At 37.1% G+C, this 25,385-nt stretch overlaps 1 pseudogene; it reads left to right on the top strand.

The window, feature by feature from the left end:
• On the top strand, positions 1–25,385 carry LOC149259172 (ACT domain-containing protein ACR3-like; annotated as a pseudogene).

Here is a 25,385-nt window from a genome sequence, read left to right on the forward strand (position 1 = left end):
ATGGAAGAAGCCACAGCTAAGGAAATCCTCACGGTTCAAGACGACTCAGAGGAGGATGTTGAAATGTTTGACTCGGACGGAGAGGAAGGAGAACCAAGGCGCGTATGGACAAGCCGGTTGGCAGAGGCAGGGAGGTTTAATGTCCAGGGTAGCAGGGAAGAAGCTGCCCGGGGTAACCAGGAACAAGAAGGAGAAGGGGTATTCGGAAGCCCATCAGGAGAGAAAAGAAGGAGAGGCAGAGGAAGTTATAGGAGAAGGGGAGGCGCAGGAGGGAGACGCGGGCAATGCAGAAGAGGGGGAAAAGGAGGGGCTGGAAACAGGGAAGAACGCGCAACAGGATCAGTTAGGAAAACAAGGAAATCCATAGGGAAGAAAGTCTAGTTCGCCGAATGGGCCTACTGTGAAAACACTAACCAAAATATCAGAAAGATTATTCAGCAGCAAGAAGAGGAGGCAATTCAGGGTCAATCAGACTCAGAATTGGAAGACTGGGAATATCTCCTCCCGGATCCAGGCAACACGCGAGGACGCATGACATTATATAAGCAGACCCTTCATGTCTACTGGATAATGAAGAGACTACTAGCTAAGGCAATGGAACAAGTAGCCATGGAAATGGCTGAATTATCTCAGGGAATTCCAAATCTGAAGAAGGAGTTACGGAACATTCAAAACACCTTGTTAATGCAGGATAAGAAGATGGAAGAAATACAGCAGCAGTTAAAAACCAGCAGTCCCGGTATCAAGAAAGAGATGGAGCAGCAGGCAGGCACAACGGACCAGCAGATGAAGACATGTTAATTAGAGGTTTTTAAAAATCTTTTTGAATTATAGTTAGTTAACTGTAGCTTCTTTTTGTAATACAGAATGCAGACAAGAAACTATGATAATCTCTATGAATGTTTAGTTTATAAAGCATGGACAGACAGAATCAAGACTTTTTATTTTTGGATGGCCATTAAAAACTTAAGGTGGCCAATAAACCTGGTTTCCCCTCGGGGCGGGTTGAGGTCACCACGATTATGTAGTGGTTTCAATTCGAATTAATAGAAAAAGAAGGTCTCTCCCTAGCTTACAAAAACAAATGTAATTTTTAGAGCGTAATTGAAAAGATATAATAAATCTAAAAGATAAGGGGTCTCATCATGAGCTTGCTTACCATGATCATGGGGAATAATAAAACTGACATTACCAATATTGAATACCAAATGAGGGTAATGGCTTATGGTTGTTTCAATCGTAAGATAAGGGTCTCATCACGAGCCATTTTGTTTAGTTTATTTAATACCAGTGAATGACATTGTCATTATCTCACCACCAAATGAGGATAATGGCTTTTATTGTTAAAAATATAAAAACATAATTTTTTTTTATGAATTTACCTCTAAATTTTTCACTCTTAATTAGATGGAATATTGAATCATTAATGGTTATAAGGCTTTAAGTGTGACAAATGACTACATTAAAAAAGCTAAGTTGTAAAAGGCCCCCTGCTTTATCTTTAGAACTAATTAATGACTCATATGGATAAATAGGTATTTCAAATTATGGGAGGTTTTTAAGAAATTGAAATTTAATGATTTTCTATTATAAGGGTGATTTTATTGATCTAATGTTTCAAAAAATAGTTTCCCCTTCGTGAATTATTTTTACTTAATTTTTGAAACTTAATTTTCATTCATGAGAGATAAATGGTTCTTCTAGTGAATCGCAAATTTTTGTACTCTTCAACGACCCCCATTTTAATATATTATAAATTTCCTATGAAATTATTATACTAAAATAGGGACCCTTTAGTTTTAAAAAGGCTTTTATTTTATTTCTTTAAAAAACAAAATATTAAAAAATAGAAAATCGATATAAAAATTGTTAATAAAGTCCTATAACCAAAGTTTAATACTTAGGCTCTTTAACTAAAACCCAAGTATTAGACCTTGATTATCAAAATCATTTCCATGAAATTAAAAAAACAAATTTTAATAGCCCCCAAAACCAAAACTATACTTAGGCCTTAAAAAACCTTAAGTATTAAACAATAGGGGTTATTAACGAAAAATATGGATAATCAAAGTCTTATTCCTCATCGCTTCCCTGCATCACAAAAGTTACATAAGGGAAAGGTCCCTCAACAACTCCATTGTGATTGCGATATCACCCTAGACTCGACGGTCAACTTGATGTAATTTTATTATCCCTTGCATCCGGAGATCACAATGATCGCAGAACTTAAGTCTTAGCCTTAACTAATTGTGATATGTTGTATAGCCGGACCTGCGAGGATATACACTACAGTCCATAAATCCCCGTGTTCGTGCAATCCCAAGTTGCAAGGGTCATGCCTCCTCCCTCGTGCTGATAAAAATTGTGATTTGGGATATAGCTGGACCGAATGGGATGCTGAATTGTGATTGATAAAAATCTCACGTTTGTTGCTATTGTAGTTCTATTAGCCATGCTTCATATTCCAAAGACTCCCTCCAAATGTGATTATGATTTGAAATTAAGAGTCATCTATGCCACATCATCCCTGATGTCATTTGTGATGTTATACTCGACGTCAGATACAACATCATCTCCATGTCACCTGCCACGTCACATCATGACGTCAGTCATGATGTCACCACCATGTCACCATGAGACTTCTAAATCACAAGTTTCAAAGGGACACAGCTTATAACAAATCCTTCACCTCAGTCAATTTACGATTGCAATTACCCTCATGACATCAGCATGACATCATTCATGATGTCACCCTCCATATCACAATCATAAAAATTCAAAAGGCCCATTTCATAAGGCTTCATAGAAAATTGTTATTTCTGATTACAATTTAATTGTGATTGCGATTATTATGTTTCTATATGTTTATGCGATTATGATTTAATTAAACAACCACATGCCTTACGCTTCTTTCCACTTCATGCTCATTCCTTTGTCTCTGCTCCTATAGCTCATTGTGATATAACTCCACCATATTCCTCTTCCATTTTCTCTACCATAATTGTGATATTTCAAATAAAATTAAAGGCTTACTCCTATATCTCCTTCACAGTGTTTATGACTTTGATTGTTATTCTCCAAGTTTTAAGCCTAATTTTTTACAAATGTCATTTATTCCAAAATAAACTTTCTTGTGAGCCTCATTTATTTTTAGCTTATAAGTTTTTGTTTTTCAGTTTTCACGAAACATAATAGAAGATCACAGTGTTACAGATAAGTGATTGTTCAATTCAGAAAAAGAAGGCTGACTTGATGAAATAGAGAAACCATAGATTTGTTCATGACAAAAGAGGACCGCTATGCTAATAAGTGGAAATTCAGTTCAAAAAAACAGAGAAGCATCGAGATAATCCAATGGAACAATCAAAGTTGATAAAGAGAGGAAATCACATCTAGAAATTCCTAACAAAAAAAGTGTTTTCCTTTAAGCATTATTGAAGGGATTTGTTTAAAGGCCCACAATGCTCTGCACAATAGATTTAGTTGTTTTTCTTCTATTTAAGCTCGCTTGTTATAAGAACTAAAGGTCCATATTTCGAAAGAAAAACCCTTGGAGGCTTGCAGTATTGTACTTCTGAGTTTTTTTAAATAGAATGATAGGTCCTAAATCTTTAGAGAGAATCTTGTAGTACTATAATTGTAGGTTATATTTGTTGGTGGAGAAGCTCTTGTTTATCATGCACTAGTGCTGAAAGGAGGAGACATTTTCTGCAAGCAGAGAGCAATTACAAATTCCAAAGGATTGTGTACTATTGCCATTTTGGGAGGATCTCTAATTTGATTTCATTTATTAATAAAGGATAATTTCAGTTAATGATGTTTAACACTATTATTTGCAGGATTTAACTGAAATAAATTATTATTTTAGTATTTATATTTATGTTTTGAATGTATGAGTTAATAAATGGATTCATGCACTGTTGTTGAATCTTTAGGGTTAATTCATTTAAAAGTTTGCTTAGACTATTCCAAAGGCTTAACTTTAGATATAATATGAGAGCTAAAGTTTTCATAGGAATATATAGTTATAATCTTAGATCAACAAGATATCTTCCAATTTACGATAATAATTGTTTGCTCGCATACATGATGTCTTATTTCAACTAATTCGGTAATTCATCATGAATATTTGTAGTTCGTATGCATATGACAAATAAGGAATTGTATATATTTTCAATAGGAACATATATAACTATTTACTAACTTTTTAATTCTTAGTATTTGCGTTAATGAGGAATCATTTCTTGTGAGTTATCTCCTTGATATAATTCATCCATCTTAATTCTAATTCTTTAAATCTTATTTTCCCATTAATTTATGTTGGCTCTCGATTGAGAGAATGTTTACCCTTTCCTCCAATCAAGATAGGTTAGATTAATTGCATTGTAGACTTAGTCTTATATCTATTATCATAGGTTTTACATTTTAGAAGCCCTCTTTTTAAAGAGGCAAAACTTGGATTGGTTTGGTTGTTCCACAAAAATAACTTAAGGGTCATTCTTCTTGCCTAATCAGCAAGAAGAATTGATCTCATGTCCCTAGATATTGGTAGCTAATGATATATTGTAAAACTAATAGCAATTTGGAAAATGTAACTGGACCTAGTTAAACCAGTCAAAGCCACTATTCCTAATGGAAAAGGAACTGCTTCAAGGTCCCCACCGGGTGATTTTTCGTCTTGATGGTGCAACGAATTTTGAGGCATCAACGGGTTAATAAAATATAAGTTTCTCTTGCTTTTGGTAGGGAAATGTACTGGTTATTATGTGCCTTTAAAGGCTTTTCTCTTATGGTTATTTATCTCGTAATATGCTCATTATAAGCATGGTTATATGACAATTCTTAGTAATTTCTATTTTCATGTACTTACTTATAAATGAATTAATAATGAATGCAAGACGTAGTTGGTGTTATAACAGATAATGTGAGAAGGAAGTGACCCTTCTTGTTAAACCTGAGATAATTTTTCAGTCCCTTATGTTCAAACTTGCACTCATGACCTGTAGATTGCATGTTCATCATGTGTTTCACGAAATGACTGTCATGGTTGGGCTTGGTTGGGTCAATTCCTTGATGAAGCCTTATGTTAGAGTCTTTGTCTTGGTGTCATTTATTGTCTTGGAAATTCTCATCATTTTTTGGGCAGTGGTTTGGAAACTAGCCCTGAAAAAGTGGCTTAAATCTCATAGTCTCAAGCACAAAAAATACCCGAAAAAAATTCAGTCTCTCCCTTGAAATCATTCTGGAATTGACTGGAGGATTTTAGTGACATGCATGCCTTTCCATGGAAGTGACTAGGGGTTTAACTAATTGAAAGGCTAGGTTCACTTAGGAGTTGGTCACTTGGATTGGTGGATGAGATTATGGGGGTCCTGTAGCACCTGAGGGAGGTCTGTAAGGTCTTGGTTTGTTGACTCCATTTCTTTAAGTTCATATAGGAGGTTGAGTCTTATCATATCGACCATCAACTCATTTTTACCCTTGGAAAGCAAGTGAGAGTTGGTAAATGTAGGAGGATGTGGCTACATGTTACAACTTCTAGTGATCTCTATATGTTGTAGTACAATAAAGAGATTTGAATCTTTGCTGGAAATTTATAATTTTAGTAGTTGCATGAAAACCAAGATGACATGGTGATGAAAGAGGTCCATTCTCACACTATTCCAGAAAGTAGTCATGTTTACAGTCGTTAGTCTCAAAATTTCGAAGTGATTATGATTATGATGAGTATGATTTGAATCTGACTAGTTGATTTAGGAGGACTTGTTTCCACTTATGTGAGAGTGCCCATTTATGCCACATTTGTGAGAAGTCATTTCTTTCTCTCGTTGAAGGAGAAGCATTTGTGTATGAGAGTTCTTTGTAGGAGATATATTAACACTTAATATTAAGGATCTATCCTTGTGTTGATGAAGATTTTCCATGCACTCATTATCATTTGATGGAACCAATGAAGTGTCCTCCCCACTATTGACCTAGGGCCCAAATATGTAATCCACATTGGAGAAACTCCCTTATCAGGGAACAGGAGTGGAACAGATGGCATGTTTGAGAGTTATAAACACCTATTGTGCTTCATCATTCAAGAGGAATTAGTTTTTCTGAGAAGGTGAGTGAGGGGTCTAGCAATGCGACCATAATTGCGAACAAATTTACGATAGTGGCCGGTGAGACCCAAAAATCCTCTCAAACTCTTCAAGGTATTTCGTTGAGGCTAATCCTACATTGCTTGGAACTTTTCGAGATCCACCCTCAGACCTTCATGCCCCACAATATGGCCCAGATACTAAACTTCTTCCATGCCAAAAGAGAACTTGGACAATTTGACAAATAATTTATGCTTCTGGAGCAGTTGCAAGAGCAGATCTACATGATGAAGATGTTTTTCCTAGGTGAGGTTGTATATGAGGATGTCATCAAAGAAAACGAGGACAAATTTTTTGAGATATGGTTTGAGCAGGTGATTCATGAGGCTCTAAAAAGTGGATGGGGCATTATAGAGACCAAATTTCATGACCAAGAATTCATAATGGCCTTCATGAGTTCGGAAAGCAGTCTTTGGAATGTCTACTTCTTTCTTGCAAATTTGGTGATAGCTCGAGTGAAGGTTGAGCTTAGTAAACAATTGAACCCCATTTACTTCATCCAGGAAATCATAAACAACCAGGATGGGAAATTTATCTTTGACCATCAGCTTGTCGAGGGCCCTAAAGTCTAGACACATACGTCATTCCCCATATTTCTTGAGCACCATGACCACAGGCGATGAATAAGGACTAATGCTAGGATGAATGACACCGACTTCCAGGAGTTCCTTGATGATTTTTTCAATTTCATTCTTTTGGGCGAAAGGATATATATATGGGCACACATTTGGTGGTTGTGCACCTGGGACCAAAGCAATGCTATAATCATGTTCCCTCTTGAGGGTGGAAGCTTATGAGGCTTGTCAAAGACCTGCAGATGGTTGTTTAAGACCTATTGCATCTCAGGATGAATATGAAGAGAAGTGGGTTCGAAGGCCTGGATGGCATTAAATTGGGTTATAACTCCATGGTGGCCCTTTTTAACAATTTTTCCATCCTATGCAAGCTGATGATAAAAGGAGCACCTGCCTGGAGTCCGCAAAGGGTATGCATGTGGTCATTCTGCTTAAGGCTCATATATAACTCCTAGAAATCCATTATCATTGGGCCAAGTGTGCGGAACCATTCAGCACCCAAGACAATGTCACACCCACCCATGTTGATGGCAAACATGTGGGTCTTTAGGTGATAAGACCCCATTTGAAGTTTGACATTTCTACAGTGGCCTTCACATTTCATTGTCCCCCCATTAGCAATCCAGACCTAGAAATTAGAGACTTCTTTGACAACACAGTTCACTACTTTGGTGACTCTTTGATGGATAAATTTATGCGTATTGCCACTATCAATCAAGACATTACAGGGCGATGCTTAATACAACCTCTAATTTTGATAGTTTGGGGAGAAGAAATTCCTGTCAAATCATGAAGCGAGATCACTGGTTCTTCAGGTGTAGTTGGGAGCTCATTGTTCGGTTGGTTGTCCTCATCTCCCTCCGTTGGTCCCTCAAATGGTGGGGCTTCCTTAGATGAACTCTGTTCAGTAGCATCAATTTGAAAGAATTTGGGTTCCCTGCATTTATGTCCTGGGGAGTATTTCTCATCACAGTAGTAACATAATCCTTGTTTTCTTCCTTCCACCATTTCCACTGGTGATACCTTTTGAACCTTAAGTGTTTGGGTAGTGCTCTAAGCCTGGGTGGGGGTCCCTTGGTTATGAAATTTGGATGATTCAAGTACGCTACTAACGTGCATTCTACTTCCTGAGCTATCTTGCAAGCTACTAGCCATGAGACTGGGTGGTGCATTCAAACGTTGGCTTGTATGGTATCTTTGAGACCACTGATAAAACATTCCAAGTAGAATTCAACTGCTAAACCTCTTGTGCGGAAGGCTAATGCTTCAAAGGATTTAATATATTCTTGCACTATGCCTGCCTATTGGAGCTTAGTAAGACGACCCAAAAAGTTAGATTCATGGTCAAAGCGATCAGAAAGTTATTTTTAGAATATCTGCCAAGTCATTGGCCTTGCATAGTAGCGTTGATGCCACTGCCACCATTTCCATCTTTCTTGGTCCAAGTACAAAATTCCCACACTTAGCTTAGTCACATCATATTTGATGTGATTCAATGTCAAATATTGCTCCATTTGTGCTAGCCATATGGCTAGATGAGAGCCATCAAATTTATATATGTCTAGCTTGGGTGGTCAAGGCTGGGACTGTTGGTGGTTTCCATAGAATTGAAGAGAATGGCTAGACTCACCCTCAAGGTTTTCATTAAAATCATATGCCTCTGTTGGGTCCCTATAATACTAGTGATTACCCCATTACTATTGTAGTTATACCCCTTATTTCAACTTCCTTTCCTTACGTAGAAAATTTGATGAGAAGTTCTTTAAAATTTTAAGCTATTGTACCCAGGGATTGTAGCTCATAGCTCTTCTTATCATCCTCAATCTGATGGGCAAACTGAGATAGTAAACAAATGTTTGGAAGGATATCTTCATTGCTTTGTATCTGATAAACAGACACAATGGGTCAAATGGTTGCCTCTGGTTGAATGGTGGTATAACACTTCCTTCCATACAGCAACAAAAATGACCCCATTTATGGCACTTTATGGGTATCAACAACCATCTATCACATCATATTTAAGAGAAAATTCTAAGGTTCAGGCAGTGGAACATCACATCGAACATCAACAACAAGTCCTCCAACTCTTAAAGGATAACCTCGTGTTGGCACAAAATAGAATGAAACAACAGGGAGATCAACATCGCAGTAAAAGAAGTTTTGATGCAGGTGATTGGGTATTCCTACGGCTACAACCATATAAGAAAATTTCCCTCAAGTAAACTAAGAAGGATAATAAATTATCACCAAAGTATTATGGTTCATACAAGGTGTTGCAAAAGATTGGTACTATGGCATACAAATTGGAGCTTCCTGCAGCTTCTCGATTGCACCCAGTTTTCCATGTTTCATGTTTAAAGAAGGTTATAGGCGACAAGCTCCCAGTTCAAACAATATTGCTAGAACTTGATGAGGAAGGAAAAATTATATTGGAACCGAAAGTAGTCACAGAAACAAGAACTCGAAAGCTACGAAATCGTTCAATTTCAAAGTATCGTATCAAGTGGAAGAACTTATCCGCTGAAGATTCCACATGGGAGGATGAGAATTTTATGTAGAAGTATGCAGAACTACTCAAGCATTGAGGACAACACTTTTTTGAAGGAGAGGGGCATGTTGAGTCCCTATAATACTAGTGATTACCCCATTACTATTGTAGTTATACCCCTTATTAATATTTTTGTGCCCCTATTGCCCCCGTATTGTTATTACTGTTCCCCATAGAATCCCTCTATTTTTATTTTTGTGGCTTTATATTATTATTGTTAGGTCGGCTGGATTATATTGTGACTCCTTAGACTCCTATATATAGAAAGGAGGTTTTGTCATTTGAATAATCCAAGAATTGTTCATTTCTGTAATGTAAAGGAGGTTGCCCCCTTGAAGAGGTTGAATTCTAAGGTGTTGACCTATCTTTTCTATCTTTTCTTGAGCTGGTTTCATAACAGCCTCCAATTGTTCCCCCAACTTGCCCTTCGTGATTGTGTCATATAAGAACTGGATCTGATTTGTTAATGCCTCCAACTTTTGTTCAAGGGTGTCTATCTTCTCATTAGCCATAGCTTGAGCTTTGGTTTGTACAATGCACAGATCAGGTGCACTTGCTGTTACTGTGAAAAAAAAGTTGGGACCACTTGAAATTTTGACGGTGACAGTGAATGGTATGACCTTGGTCAGCCCGTCGACCTAATTCTTATGGGCTAAGTCTCCTATAAGTGTCCCGGGAGTGTCTCAGGCTTTCCTTTTTTTTTTTTACTCTGAAAGGAGTTTTACTCCTCGCTTAGGAATATTGTAGTAGCTGACTTCTAGAAAAGTAAATTATGCCCAATGTCCTGTGAGAAGCACGCCTAAGTATAGGAGCCACACAAATAGCGAAATCTGTCAGCGAAACCCTCAACTATAGAGTATGAGTAGGAATGTGGTAGTGATTGAACCCATGTTGCTAGATCTGAATGGCGGATCTGATTGTTGCGACTGCTACAGAAACCAACCTGCTAGATCTAAATGGCAGATATAATATATTTAAATGGCAGATCCGATAGATCTGAATTGTGGATCTAATAGATCTGAATGGTGGACCTGATTGTTGTGGTTGTGACAAAACTCAAACTTCTATATTTGATCCTCGCCAACCGGCACTTCATTTCAGTGATGGAGCTCCTGAAGAAAATCCTCTCAAAAGTGCTTGTACACTTCTACCCGTTGGCAGGAAGGTTGCACACCTCTTCCGATGGCATTGTGTATATCAACTGTGACGATGGCAGAGTGGATTTCAATAAGGCGATGGCACCAGATGTCGACATTCAAGAAATCACAGAGGCATAGATCTGCCCTGTTGTTCACCATGGGTTTGTGCTTGATGGAACAAGCAATATTAACGACCGTTCTCTCCCTTTGCGGGTGGACCAACGGATCTGTATCTCAAACTCGCCAGATATGTCTGCAGAGGAGAATTCCCCTCCCTTTCTTCGCCATGGTAGATTTTCTCTCAGAAGCACAAGAGGCCCTGGCACTATGTCTAGGCACTTCTTTGACTCCTTTCAGATCCAAATTTCTCAGCCTATAGGCAGAACCATCCTGCAATGGGTCAGTTTTTCAGATCTAGTGCTGGATCTCAAACTGGATGTAGAACAGCAGATTGGGATCCCTTCAAGCCTTCAAAGACTTCTCTTTCAAGGTAAACAACTTGAAGAACTTCTTCCCCTCTCTTCTTACAGCATTACCAGAAAAAAATCTTTGGTATTAACCCTTCGTTTGAGAGGAGGTGCAGTAAGACAGTCATCCTCTACTCCTCCTTTCTCTTACAAAGATGCAGTTCATTTTGAAAACCCCAAATGCCTAGAATCCCTTAAACCTAAGCCTTTTTTGGTTGACAAGATAGAGGAAGTTCCCTTTCTTGAAATCACCCGTGAAGGTCTTTCAATCCAACTTCAAGAATTTGCAGAAGGAGCCATCATTTGCAGATTGAATGGAATTTGGCCACGATCTCAAGATCTCTATGCATGGATTCATGCAAACTGGACTCATCATTGTAAGATCAGTTTCTATTCAAAAGGATACTTCATTGTTCTATTTAATGACAGTAAGCATTATGAAAAGGCTTTAGAAGAAGGCCCTTGGTTCGTGGGAACTGCATGGCTCTTCTTGACTCCTTGGTTTCGAGATTTTGATCCAGCAACCGCTGTCATTACGAGGACACCTGTATCGATTAGGCTTCCAAACTTACATGCCCACTTATGGCATAGTGCAGTCTATAAAGCTATAGGCAACACCTTGGGTAGTTTCTTAATGGGAGATTTCTGGTGGGAAAATAAGGGTCTCTACACATATGCTAGAATATGTGCGGAGTTAGATTTGAGCAAAGGACTTCCAAACCAAATCAATCTCAAGATAAACGACTTTTTGTGGACCTAGACACTGGATTACGAAAATACTGCATTCCATTGCCGCCATTGCCACCAATCAGGGCATCTGCAGAACTCCTGCCCATCTCTCCCGGCAAAAAAGTTTAAGGATAACCTCTCCAAGCCCAAGTCCAAACGTTGGGCTCCTTGCTCTCCACCTCCAGTCATGGATTTTGGTTCCTCTAGCTTTGAAGATGAAGGTAGCAATGCAGATCTGGATCAAGCCCCTCATTCTGTGGTCCCTTCCACTGATGGTCCAATGCATTCCTCCAATATAGCCATCACCCAGAAACACGTCGATCTGACCTCCTCCTCTGATTCAGAAATGGAGGGCCCCCCTGTGGAGATCCCCAATATTCAAGTTGTTATTGCCCATTCACCCAAGATGGTTGGGTCGAAGTCAAAAAAAGGAAAGGGAAAAAGCTTCATGTTGAGGATTCTACCCATGCTAGGTAGAAGTCAGACTTTCTTTCTTCTAGCCATATGTTGTAGCTTGTTGCTTGTTTCACTCCTTCTCCAGAACCAAGGTTGATAGTCCTATCATTTCTGGATTTTTTCTTTTTGTCTCTCTTGTTTGTAACATCTTTTACAATATTTTTGATTAATAGAAGTAGTCATGATTCAGACAAAATAAATAAATAAATAAATAATAAAAAATTAAAAATTAAAAAATTAAAAATAAAATTAAAAATAAAAATAAAAATAAAAATTAAATTAAATTAAAATATAAATATATAATATATATATATATATATATATATATATATATATATATATATATATATATATATATATACAAACATGTGTGAATAACACAATTAAGTGTAGCAATCTCATACTTATCTGAGAATCGCAATGAAACATTGTTCCCTCATGCCATTTGCTACATTAACCTCCATTAAGTAATATATACATTATCCATTCACATACAAGTAAAAAAATTATGAGAGCCATACATAGTTTTTGTCATAAAATGTACATATAACCAACATAATAGGAACATAAATACAATAAACATATCAGCCATCAAATCCATAAATACATCAGTACCTTTACATATGGAAATCAAGGGAATGTATTTCTCATTAATGAATACAATTAACCAATGAGAGGTGGGACTACCATGTTCCACCCGACCGTAGAATGGTTGAGCCAAATCTCTCTTCAGCTATTCAACCCCGTGCCATATTCCAAACATGTATGTGGGATCTCATAGAACACATCAACCAAAATTCATCGAGGGCTTCTAGATGCAATTCAACTTAACCCATCAAATAGTGATTCCACCTCACTGTCGGACATCACCAAAAACCATCACCATATTGGTCTCCATCAAACCTTTTGAGTATTTCTAGAGTGTTTTTCCAGCCAAGGCTTCCAGAACTAGTAACTCAACACAAAACTTATACATAGCTTCTAGAGTGTTTGTCCAACCAAGGCTTCCACGACTAGTAACTCAACCGACCAAGGGCTTCGAGATCGTTTTTCCAACTAGGGCTTCCACAACTAGTAACTCAACCCAAGCGGTTACACGGTTTCCAAAGTGTTTGTTCAAACATGGCTTCAAGGACTAATAACTCAACCCAAGCTAAGGAAACATCAGAACCAGCCAAAACAAAACAATAAAAGTAAACCTACAATCCTCATGGCCACCCAAGAAATCGAAAGGCTAGGAAAATCCAATATCAACCAAGGAAATCCTTAATGCTAGTGACAGATCACGACCAAGAAACCACATGCATGTGCCATGCATCCAAAAACTAATGAAAAAATCATACATGCAACTCAGTACCTGCAAGAAAATATGATATATTTACTTATCCCAATGCCCTCTTGTTCTTTCCTACTCTTGTTTTTCCTTCTTGCTCCAAAACTTCAAGTATGCCACACTCTCCAAGAGTACTCCAAGAAAACTCTAAGTCTCCAAGAGAGTGAGATAGAGAGATAATAACAAGAGAGCTCCAAAACTTAATTGATCACACCTTCCACACTGATCCTGAGAAGCCTTTTTATTAATGAGGCCTATATTTTCCTTCATTTCCCTCTGCGATGCAACCTATTACATTTCACCTTCCTTTTCTCCTAATTTCCATTATTTTCATAAATAAATGTGCCATACTACCTTTTTATCTCTTTAATGCTTTAGCCATTGCCTTTGCCAATTTCCTTACCCATAAATAACCAAATGAACCACCCCTGGGATTTCTTGCCCAACATTCAGCTTGGAATACATTTCCCATCATCCGTGGTATTTATATATTTTTACATGAATTTTCACAAGGGTTGTTATAGAACCCTCCCCCTTGGTGGAAAACCATCATCAATGTTCAATGACACCTATAACAAACATGACTGCCGAAAACTAAACATACTTGTCATGGAGCTTTATAACAAATCTCCTCATAGTATTTAAACTGAAGGACTTACTCAAAATCAAAATCATGACAACATACTACATACATGAGCTTTATAACATAGCTCATTCCGATATTTACAATAACCACATATACACATATAAACATTTTCTCAACCAGAAAGTAAACGAGTATGATTCCTGCATCCACAATGATCAAATCCAAAGGCTCAAGCATACACCCTAAAAGTAATACCATGATCCACCTCCACACAAAGTCCAAAATCCATTGCAAAGTCAAATATGCATCCAATCTCCAACGTTATAATTGTGCTTCACTTGTCCTCTTAGCGAATAGTTATTGACTCATTGTTCTAGCGCGCACTCCCATTGTGCATCTGATTCCATATGGAAATGCTAATGATAAAAGTAAATCCTTCTATGACCTTCCCTTCTCTGCTACACATACCATTGGGAATCCAATCACCCCTTCCATGATGTCACTCACCTTCCAAGTTCCACTGGCACACCCATCCCGGGAAGCCCATACCTTGGCAAGGCTTCCTCGCATTAGAAGAAACAAAAGCCAAGGCATATACCTACCTCAACACATCATACCGGTCATAGCATGCTCATGGCAATCAATGGACACTATTTGGTACCATTGTCGCACAATGGCCCTACTCCTGAAGTGCTTGACCAACATATTGCTACATGTTCCAATTTTATTTCGTTGTTGCTGCTAATTCTTGTAGTTGATTTCAATCACCCAACTTGGCATGTTCATAATTTCTTGTAAGAAGCACTTAACTTCCTTTAGATTCAAAATAAAATGAAATAAATTCAAGTCATACATCATTGGTAGCTCGTTAATAAGGTACATTCATAATCCTATTTACTTCTTGTCACAACAAGTCAACGTAGCATCTTTGACAAAATCAACATGTATAAAAATATCACATCAGGTTAGCTCAAACATAACCATAAAAATCATAGATCACATGTAACCATAATAAACCAAAATCATAGATAACACGTAATCATAATAGACTAGAATCATAAATCACATGCATACTAAAACTAAAATACAATACTGATACTTATCCTTCATTGATCCTTACTTCTGCCTTTGTTCTTAGTGTACACACATCAGATTGATTCCCACACCTAGGAAACACCCAATCCCTTCTCCTCCATGAGATGCACATACGCATAGCATGCATTACACATATAGAACCACACATGACAACATCATGCAGTGGAGGCAACTATACCTGAGATAGAACACATACACCTACACCCAGTGTACAACACAACATAGTACATACGCCTACATCCGAGGTACAACATAATACATGGACCTACATATGACATACAACACAAGCCAATCCATCTATACCTGATGTACAGCACCACACAATACATGCACCTACACAATGCACATACATTGTACCAGATGCCTGAAACATAGCATGTATGACATGCACTCAATCTCACACATAAATTGGTACCACATGTACCAAGCACTTCATGCACAATGTGTGCACAATATCACATGTACACGACACCACCTTCACAACATGTACACAATTCTATATGTATGCTACAAAATTGTACAACTTTTACACAATACCACATGTACACAGTACCACGCGCACGACATGTATGCGACACCCCATGTAAACATCACCACATGCATGACATGTATACGGCAGCACCTTCACACAATGCCACTTGTACAACATGTACACAACACCACATGCACACAACACCACTTGTAAAATCATGCACACCACACCATATGTACATACCACCACATGTACAACATGCATGCAGCATCACATGTACATAACACTGCATAGCCAACATCGAAAATGCAACATTCATACATTATTTGTACTAACACCCTGTAGAATATATTGCATAAAAAACATGTACACACACTACATATGCATAATACTCCATGCACACAATTATCACAGATTCAAAATGTACAACATATAGAACAAATGAATCAAAGTAATACCACACATCCAAAATCAGACTTTTCTTACCAAGAAACCTTGTTTCCATTGTCTTATCGAGGTTTATCCTAGCATGTCACAAACCACTCTTCTTTCATTTTGTTGATGTATCCCATGGTATAACCCATCCATAACATAGGCATAATATAATTACATAATATCAAATCATAAACACATGATACTAACCTCATATATTTGTCATGACTACTCTTCCAAATTGATTCCCCATAAGACCATGAACCTCTTTGTGTCATTTTCCTGCATAAGAAATCATTCTTCCACAAGAACGATTCCTGATGACCCTATCAAACAATGACATAGATACATAGACACATACATACATATACATAAACATTAGCATAGAATGATCACCATCTTTTCAGAAAATGACATACACTCACACCTACATTTATAAACATTAACATAGTCATGAATATAGCATAATTACTATATACCAAGGTCAAGGTTAAGAGAAATTACTTTATTCATACACAACATTTAGAAAAATCGTTCCCAACATAGCGAAGGAAACTGACACCTTAATCCATTTACTTTACCTTTTTTGGTTACCTTTCTCATGACTATATTTCCACTGTCAATTTACCACAATGGACTGAGCGAGTCCAACCAACTGTCATAGTCTTACCTTCTGGTCTGCTTACTCATGCACAAAACCTCATCTGAATCTCACATTACTTGTCAGGTAACACACAATTGTCCTCAACCTCAATTAACTTTCCTCTTTCCCCAAACAATTTCCAAGGCTCAAAACATAAAATCCAATACAACAAAAAAACAAGAAGAAAACGATGAAACATAATAACAACACAACTCTGCAACAAAGTGGCATGATCATGCACTAGACATAAAAAAACTACAAATCAAGCATAAGGAAATAATGAAAATAAAATAATCACAAGGCTGAAAACAAACACCATGACTCAATCACCATGGTTCCCAAGGAATTCTAAACCTAAACCTTCTTTAAGATTTCATGGAAATTTCCTTTTCCATGCAATCCCCTGCATCATACTTCCATAAACACATAATTGTTACTATATATATAACATAAAAATACACCAATTACCTTATCTTTTTATGTCAAGCACACTCTCTTGCAACTGAACACATCCATGCCATCTCTCAAGGGACTCTAATTCCCTTGATGGATCCACCTGTAACTAAAGACTAGCTAATATACCTGTCAAGTACATGTTCATGAATATAACATGTATCCACATAATTTCAATCAAAATCTAGGTTAAGAAGACTTCGTGTGTACAAAGCACTCATTCATTTGGAATTAGGGTTTCCAAACATAGCCAAAGGAATTCTTTCCCAATTCCTTTCTTTGACCTTTTCCTTGTTGTAATCGAGGCTTACTATGTACTGTCACATTACCCAACTATTAGTTATATATATATGCATCAATTGTTACCTTCTCAAGTTAATACCAAAATTCTTCCTGCAACTACTCACACATGTCAACCACATGTTCCAAATATCAAGACATTAATATCTATCAATTTGCAATCAACATTTGGCAAGACTAACAATCATGTCATAATCCATAGTCGACTCATAGTCATTATAGATAATGCAACAACTATCAACTACATTCGAGTACGTATGCATTGTCTCAACACACATGTATTAGTACAGTCATCTTAGAAAAAGATCATTGGAACACATACTCATATTATGCATTTAATCAAACATTCACACAAGCTATGAACACACCATGTGAGGTAAATCAGGTAGACGACATAATAGGGACCAAACACTTGAACACCAAATAGATGACATAATAGGCACCATACACTCGAACATAAAATAGATGACATAATCAACAATCATGCACAAGGTAGATGACATAAGCAAGCTCATACCTTAGTGTATCTCATGGGAGGCTATATTTTCTGCACAATCAATCTAGATTAGCATGATATAACTTCACAACATATTAACCCAAACGTAAATAAGATCATTCTGGTCATAACAATCACTAACTAACATGTTCACGTCCTAACTCATAAACAATTATCATTATGCATAACAATCACATATGTACAAATGGTCAAGATTAGTACCACAAAATGCAACACAATAAGTCGACTCATACTTGAATATCGCAACCATAATCATCTGCATAGGTAAAACCATGTTAACAATATACATATAAAATTAAGATCTTCAATGGAATGAACATAAACATCACGCAAATGACTGATCCAAATAACGACATCAAGATCTTAATGAAGTAATCCTAATCATCAAGTTAATATAAGAAAAAGAAGTTATATATCATGCTCATCAACAACATATAACCTAATTATCAATTTATATAACATAAACAACAAAAGAAATGCATACAACCACATGTTATTATCATTCATGACTATCTAACACATGTGCACATAACGACACTAATCATCTAACATCCATCATGAATGCAACAATAACATGAAAATAAATGTACCTAAACCTAATGTATATAACCCTAATGCATATAATAATCCTCGACTTACATACCTGCATGCCAAACATACACTACATCTATGACGATCTGCTCTTACCCCAAAGTCCAATGTTGCAACCTCATTATGATGATCAGCATATCTTGTTCTATCTCAGCCAACACACTATCATCATAACAACCAATATCACCAGGATGACTTAAGTTGCATACAATGAATTCACGAGGCATGTGTGACCTACTATTCATCCATAGATATAACTAAGATCATATATGCATAACAACTCCTTATAGACATATAAAATGTTAGCACCAAACCATATACACATCATTCTAGCTAGAGTCGAGTCATGAATGCATGACCATATTAACTACAAAAGTCATGACATCATCAACAACAAAAACAACAACCACATCTTGTGCACTTAATAACATGTGAACACTAACGTTCCTAATAGTTTATAATCAACCATACACACATGAAGACATACTCCATGACAACACGTTCAACCTTCACATGGCTACATCACTACAACCATGATCAACACCATGCAAGAGAAACAAGCACTTGGACTACGAAAAAAGAGACACATGTGAAATTGACATGAATGCATGACCAACACACAGCCCAAGGAGAGTGCAACCATGCTCTCATACAACTCTCTAACACCTTCCTCCCACATCCACCCAAGTAACCCTTCCAATCGGGTTAAACATGAGACAAGGGGCTAGTATGATCAAATTCAGCCTCCTAGATGACCTTAAGGAAGTGGAATCAGTGGAACATCACACAAATTCATCCAACATCATCCACATAACCCTTAGGATATAAGCAAGCCATTGAGACAACATGCCCTCGGGTCCTACTATTCTTCGAGAAACTTAGGGAAAAGTAACACTCGCAAGACACTCCCAAGGTGAGTTATAATGCTCCCCATACACTAACAAGGCATGTTATAACGCTCCCTAGACACTGTCCGGGAGAGTTATTCTTTCACTAATGTTATTTTTTGCTAGCATTCTAAGATTTGATCCACCTTTTTCGGCCCATATCCTAGGACACTGCCCAGAATGGAATGACCACTTAAAATTGATAATAATACAAGGAAACAAGGATGCAAAATCAATAAACTAAACAAGAGCATAACCACATCCCTATTGCCATGACGGGTGTTTCATCAAACATATCATCGACATGTAATATACAGGTGTAAATAACATAATTAAGTGTAGGGATATCATTCTTATCTGAGAATCGCAAGGAACCATTGTTCCCTCACGTCATTTTTTGCATTATCCTCCATTAAGTCATAGCCACATTATCCGTTCACATAAAAGTAAAAACATGCTCAAAGCCATACATAGTTGTTGTCATAAAATGTGCATATAAACAACATAATAGAAACATAAATACAATAAATGTATGAGCCATCAAATCCATAAATACATTAGTACCTTTACACATGGAAATCAAGGGAATGGATTTCTCATTAATGAATGCAATTAACCAATGAGAGATGGGACTACCACATTCCACCCGACCGTAGAATGGCTGAGCTAAATCTCTCTTCAGTCATTCACCCCCGTGCCATATTCCAAGCATGCATGTGAGATATCATAGAACACATCAAACAAAATTCATCGATGCCTTGAAGAAGCAATTCACCTCAACCTGTCAAATATTGATTCCACCTCATAGTCATACATCACCAAAAACCATCACCACATTGGTCTCCATCCAACCCTTTGAGGGCTTCTAGAGAATTTGTCCAACTAAGGCTTCCAGAACTAGTAACTCAACAAACAACTCATAGAAGGATTCTAGAGTGTTTGTCCAACCAAGGATTCACAACTAGTAACTTAACCCACCAAGGGTTGCGAGACCATTTGTCCAACCAGGCTTTCATGACTAGTCACTCAACCCAAGTGGTTACACGACTTCTAGAGCACATGCTCAGGAAGGATTTTAGGAATAAAAACTCAACCCAAGCTATGAAAACATGAACACCAACTAAAACAAAACAATGAAAGTAAATTCACAATCACCATGTCTATCGAGAAAATGGCAAGGCTAGGCAAATCCACTATCAACCGAGGAAATCCTCAATTCTAGTGACAAATCACGACCAAGAAAGCACATGTATGTGCCATGAATGCCAAAATTAGTGAAGAAATCATACATGCAACCTCATCATGATGCCCTCTTGCGATTTCTTGCTCTTATTTTTCCTTGTTGCTCCAAAACTCCATGTATGCCACACTCTCCAAGAGTGCACCAAGAAAACTCTAAGTATCTCAGAGAATGAGAGAGAGAGATAATAATGAGAGAGCTCCAAAACCAAAGTGATCAAGCCTTCCTGAGTGATCCCTAGAAGCCTTTTTATTAATGAGGCCTCTATTTTCTTCATTTTCCATTATTTTCCTTCAGTTTCCTCGTCTCATGCAACCTCTCACCTTTCACCTTTCTTTTCTCCTAATTTCCTTTATTTTCATAAATAAATGTGCCAAACTACCTTTTTGACTCTTTAATGCCTTTTCCATTTCCTTTTCCAATTTCCTTAGCCATAAACAACCAAATGAACACCCCCTATGATGTCTTTCCCAACATTGAGCTTGGAAGACTTGTTCCATCATCCATGGTATTTATATATTTTTACATGGAATTTTCACTAGGCTTGTTACAGGAATACTTACAATGGTTCCATGTATGGAGGAGATGAAAAATAAACTTATATTATAGTTTAAAAGATATGCTTTAATATACACCAAAATATGAGAGATCAATTGCTTTGATTGAGATGATATCAAGAAATGCTAAAGAGGAGAGTAATGCCCTAGCTTAACGATTGTATGGAATGAGTGTTCAATATATGTGTGATGTACTTGGTTCACTTGCTCATCTCGATCACTTTCTATATCCTTTTCTGCAATGCAATTCAAATCTTCTACTTCTTGTTGATTAGTCTCTTGAGCACATAAAGGATCTAATGATAAACATAGTATAAATTCTTCAATACCACACTCTAATATCTCCTTTCCATCAAATTTGATCCATGATTTTTTTGTCCCTTCTAGATCTTCTTCTTCTCAATGTTGTTCTTCAACAACAACAAGAGAATCTCTTTTTTGCAATGCTCCTCTTAATCTGAAATTAATATCATTTATATCAAGAGCTATCTGGAAATTTTAAACTTTTGGAATTGTAGGTTAGCTCATTTACTTTATTGTTTGGGTTCAAAAAATGGTTTTGTAGGTAGTTGAGTGGGAGTGGTCTTAGAGATGGTTGTGTTTGAGGTTGTAGTTTCATTGGAGGTGGATGGTATTGATATTGGAATTGAGGATATTGAGAATGTTGAGGGAAATATGGACCGCCCCAATGAGGAGATGAGTGTTGATATGGATGAACACGGGGAATGAAACAAAGGGGAGGATAATACCATGTAGTGGGGATGGACCAAGGTGAGGTGCATACCAAGGTTGAAATTGTGCCTCATAATTTATATTTAAAGAGGAGTGGTAGTTCATGCCTTGCTCATATGGGTTGACAATGTAGATGTGCTCCATGTCTCCTTCTAACATATTTCTTGAATTTTTTTTAGTAAATTTCTATTGAGTAAATTTTTGGTAAATTTCCAATATATAAATTTAAAGTAGTTCTCTCATGAAATTTTAAGTAGTTTTCTCTAAAGAGTTGATAAAAAATGTTTAAAATTATCATTAATCTTAATAGTTAAATTATTAACTTAACAATTTAATAAGAGTTTATTCTTATATTGGCTAATATAATGTAAAAATTATTTTTTGTATTCAAATAGAATTAAAACAAATTATTCTGTAAAAATTATTATTTAAATTATTTAATATTAAATAGAATTAAAACAACATTAAATATTACAATAAAATAAATTAAGTTAATAATTGCATCGTAAGGCATTTCCCTCTGAAATCAACTCCCCTAATTTCCTTTCTGTCCTAATCCTAACCGTCAGATGCATTGTTAGACGATTCAACAATGGTATGTCGTCTGATTTAATTAAAAAACTTTTAAAATAAAATTGTTTAATTAAAAATTAATTAATTATGTTACCTACCAGCCTCGTCTGTTGTGTTTTTCTTTGCTGCGGGAGGATGAGGAGGGTCGCGGAGGGCAGAGAGGGAATACGTTTTTTTTGCTGCAGGATGAGGAGTGTTGCGAATGGGAGTGAGGGAATCCCTTCTTTGCTGCAAGATGATGACTCATGATTGTCGAGGCATGGTTAGGGTAAAGACCCACGGGAAGCAGGGAAAACACCGCCATTTGCGCACCTTTTTAGAATGAAATCCAGATCTTGTAAAAATCTCTGCACTCATTCTATCTGCATGGTACATTTATCCCTTGATTGATCCAACAATGGAGATTATGGTAGTTCAATAGAGGTAATAACCATCGTCAGGGTTTCTGCTCATTCTTATTGATAAATTGGTTTCGAAAGAGATCCCCTTTTCAGCTAAGGGATTTTCATTGCTTCACCAGGGTCTTCCATTTGTAGGTTTATGGGTGAGTTTCCTTTTTTTTCTTTTTAAACTTCAAAAAATGTTTCTTCTCTATTCGGGTTTGCGCCTGATCTTCATATTTGAAATTTCCTTCTCTTGGCGTTTCCGTCTAATCTTCACATTTGAAATTTCTTTCGAGTTCATTATTGTGCTGGTTAACTAGATCATGGAGGTCATTGCCATGGCAAGGCATTGCTAGCGTTACAATGGCTATTTCCAATCATGGTAAGAAACCCCTCCCACCTATCCTTGTCCTCATGGGGATGGAAGGATTGTTAGCTTCAGCCCAAGGCTGAAGAAAATCTTGTGCAACTGCAGGCTATTAGTAATTTTGTCATGATGATGTGCTTCTCTCTCAGTAGTTGGGGTTGTGGATGATCTCTGTGCAGGTGGATAGTAGGAACAAGCATGGCATACTTCTTGAAGTGGTCCAACTTTTGACTGATCTAGATCTAACCATTTCGAAAGAATATATTTCCTCAGGTGGTGGATGGTTTATGGATGGTAAGCTCGCTCCTTTAGATCTATCATTGAACATTTCCCTTTTCATCTCTGCAAATGCTGCTATGTGGACATTGCAGGGGACTCAGCCAATTCTTTGATTGAATGATTCAAGTTTTACTTTTGTGTTACAGTGTTTCATGTGACAGACCAACTAGGGGATAAACTTACAGATGAAAGCATCATTGAATACATACAGCAGGTAGCTTTAGCTTGACGTTGGAAACTAACTTATTTTAACAAGAGGATGTTGTGCAGATTGTTGGTATATTGGATTTGTTGGAATTGTTTATGATAATATACTCCTTAATATTTGTTGATTTTCGTGCTGCAGTCCTTGGGAACAAAGCGTGTCACTTCCAGTAGAGAGGTGAAGACTTGTTTAGGTAGGATTGTAGGTGTACAATCCATTGGAGAATATGCAGCAATAGAATTGGCTGGGACAGATCGCCCTGGTCTTCTTTCAAAAATTTCTGCAGTGCTTACAAGCTTTGGTTGCAATGTAGTAGCAGCAGAATCTTGGATCCATAATATGAGAGTAGCATGTGTTTTATATGTAACTGATGAATTATCAAACCGGCCTATAGAGGATGAAGTTGGTATGTCTACCATTAAGGAACGACTTTCAAACATGCTTAAAGGGAATGACAATGGCACCAAAGGAGTCAAGACAGATTTTTCCATGGGCTTAACTCACCGAGAGAGGCATCTACACCAGCTGAGGCTTGCTGACAGGGACTATGAGTGTTCTTCTGATTCCTCAGACCCCACTTTGTTGGATGAAAACAAGAAGGCTGTCATTACCATCTAAAACTGCAATGAAAAAGGCTATTCTGTGGTTAATATCCAATGTAGAGACACGCCAAATTTGTTGTTTAATACAGTTTTCACTTTGACAGACATGTAGTATGTTGTCTTTCATGCTTCAATCACTTGTAATTTACCTTATGCATTGCAGGTAAGTTAAAGAGGTAAAAATATATGCATTTTCTTCCATCAGGTTGTGGCTTAGTGATTGAGATGGTAGCCAGCATGCAAACTATTTAGATTCAAATCTTAGTTTCCTTTTGTATGTGAAGAAAGGTGTTTGACCCTCCCAAAATTGTTTTCCCTCAAGAACTGAACACATAAACATTTCCTTAATTAATGTGTGGCAATAATGTGTTTAGTCTTTCTGATTGGGCTAGTGGGTATATATTGTGATTTGTATATGTTGTGATTAGGTGTGCTGTTAAGGCATTTCTTAATATTAACGTTACTAGTTCAAAACTCATCTTCTCATCTTTCTTAACCCAAAAAAATAAATTCTAATTAAATAAAAAAAAATTCACTTACAGGAATATTACATTCGGCATACAGATGGTTGTACCCTAGACACAGAAGATGAGAAACACAGAGTTGTCAAGTGCTTGGAGGCTGCAATTGCTCAACAAGATGTTGATCTGAAGATCTAAATCTCTGCTTCTGCTGCTGAATCTAATAACCTCTAGCTCCTGCTGAACAGGGCTTGAGTCTTGAGCTGTGTGCAAGCAATAGAGTATTCCTTCTTTCGGATGTCACTCGCATGTTTCGTGAAAATGGTCTCTCAGTAACAAGAGCAGATGTGACAACCAGAGGGGGTAAAGCGATCAATGTATTCTATGTCAGGGATGCTTATTCAGGAAATCTTGCCATGAATATCGATATGAAGGTAGTCGAAGCTATGAGGAGAGAAATTGGAAATACCGTGTTTCTCCAGGTTAAGAATATGCCAGGTGACATTGCTAACTCTCTCCCAGTCGATTCTGGATCGAAATTCAGATTTTCTTTTGTTAGTTTATTCAAGGCCCAGCTTGACCATCTCTCATACAATTTTCGTATGATCAAGTTTTGA

Source organism: Pinus tabuliformis, chromosome 6 (genome assembly GCF_031772625.1).
Source record: "Pinus tabuliformis cultivar Carrire ecotype Pingquan chromosome 6, CPIR1, whole genome shotgun sequence".
In the NCBI taxonomy this organism is placed as follows: domain Eukaryota; kingdom Viridiplantae; phylum Streptophyta; class Pinopsida; order Pinales; family Pinaceae; genus Pinus; species Pinus tabuliformis.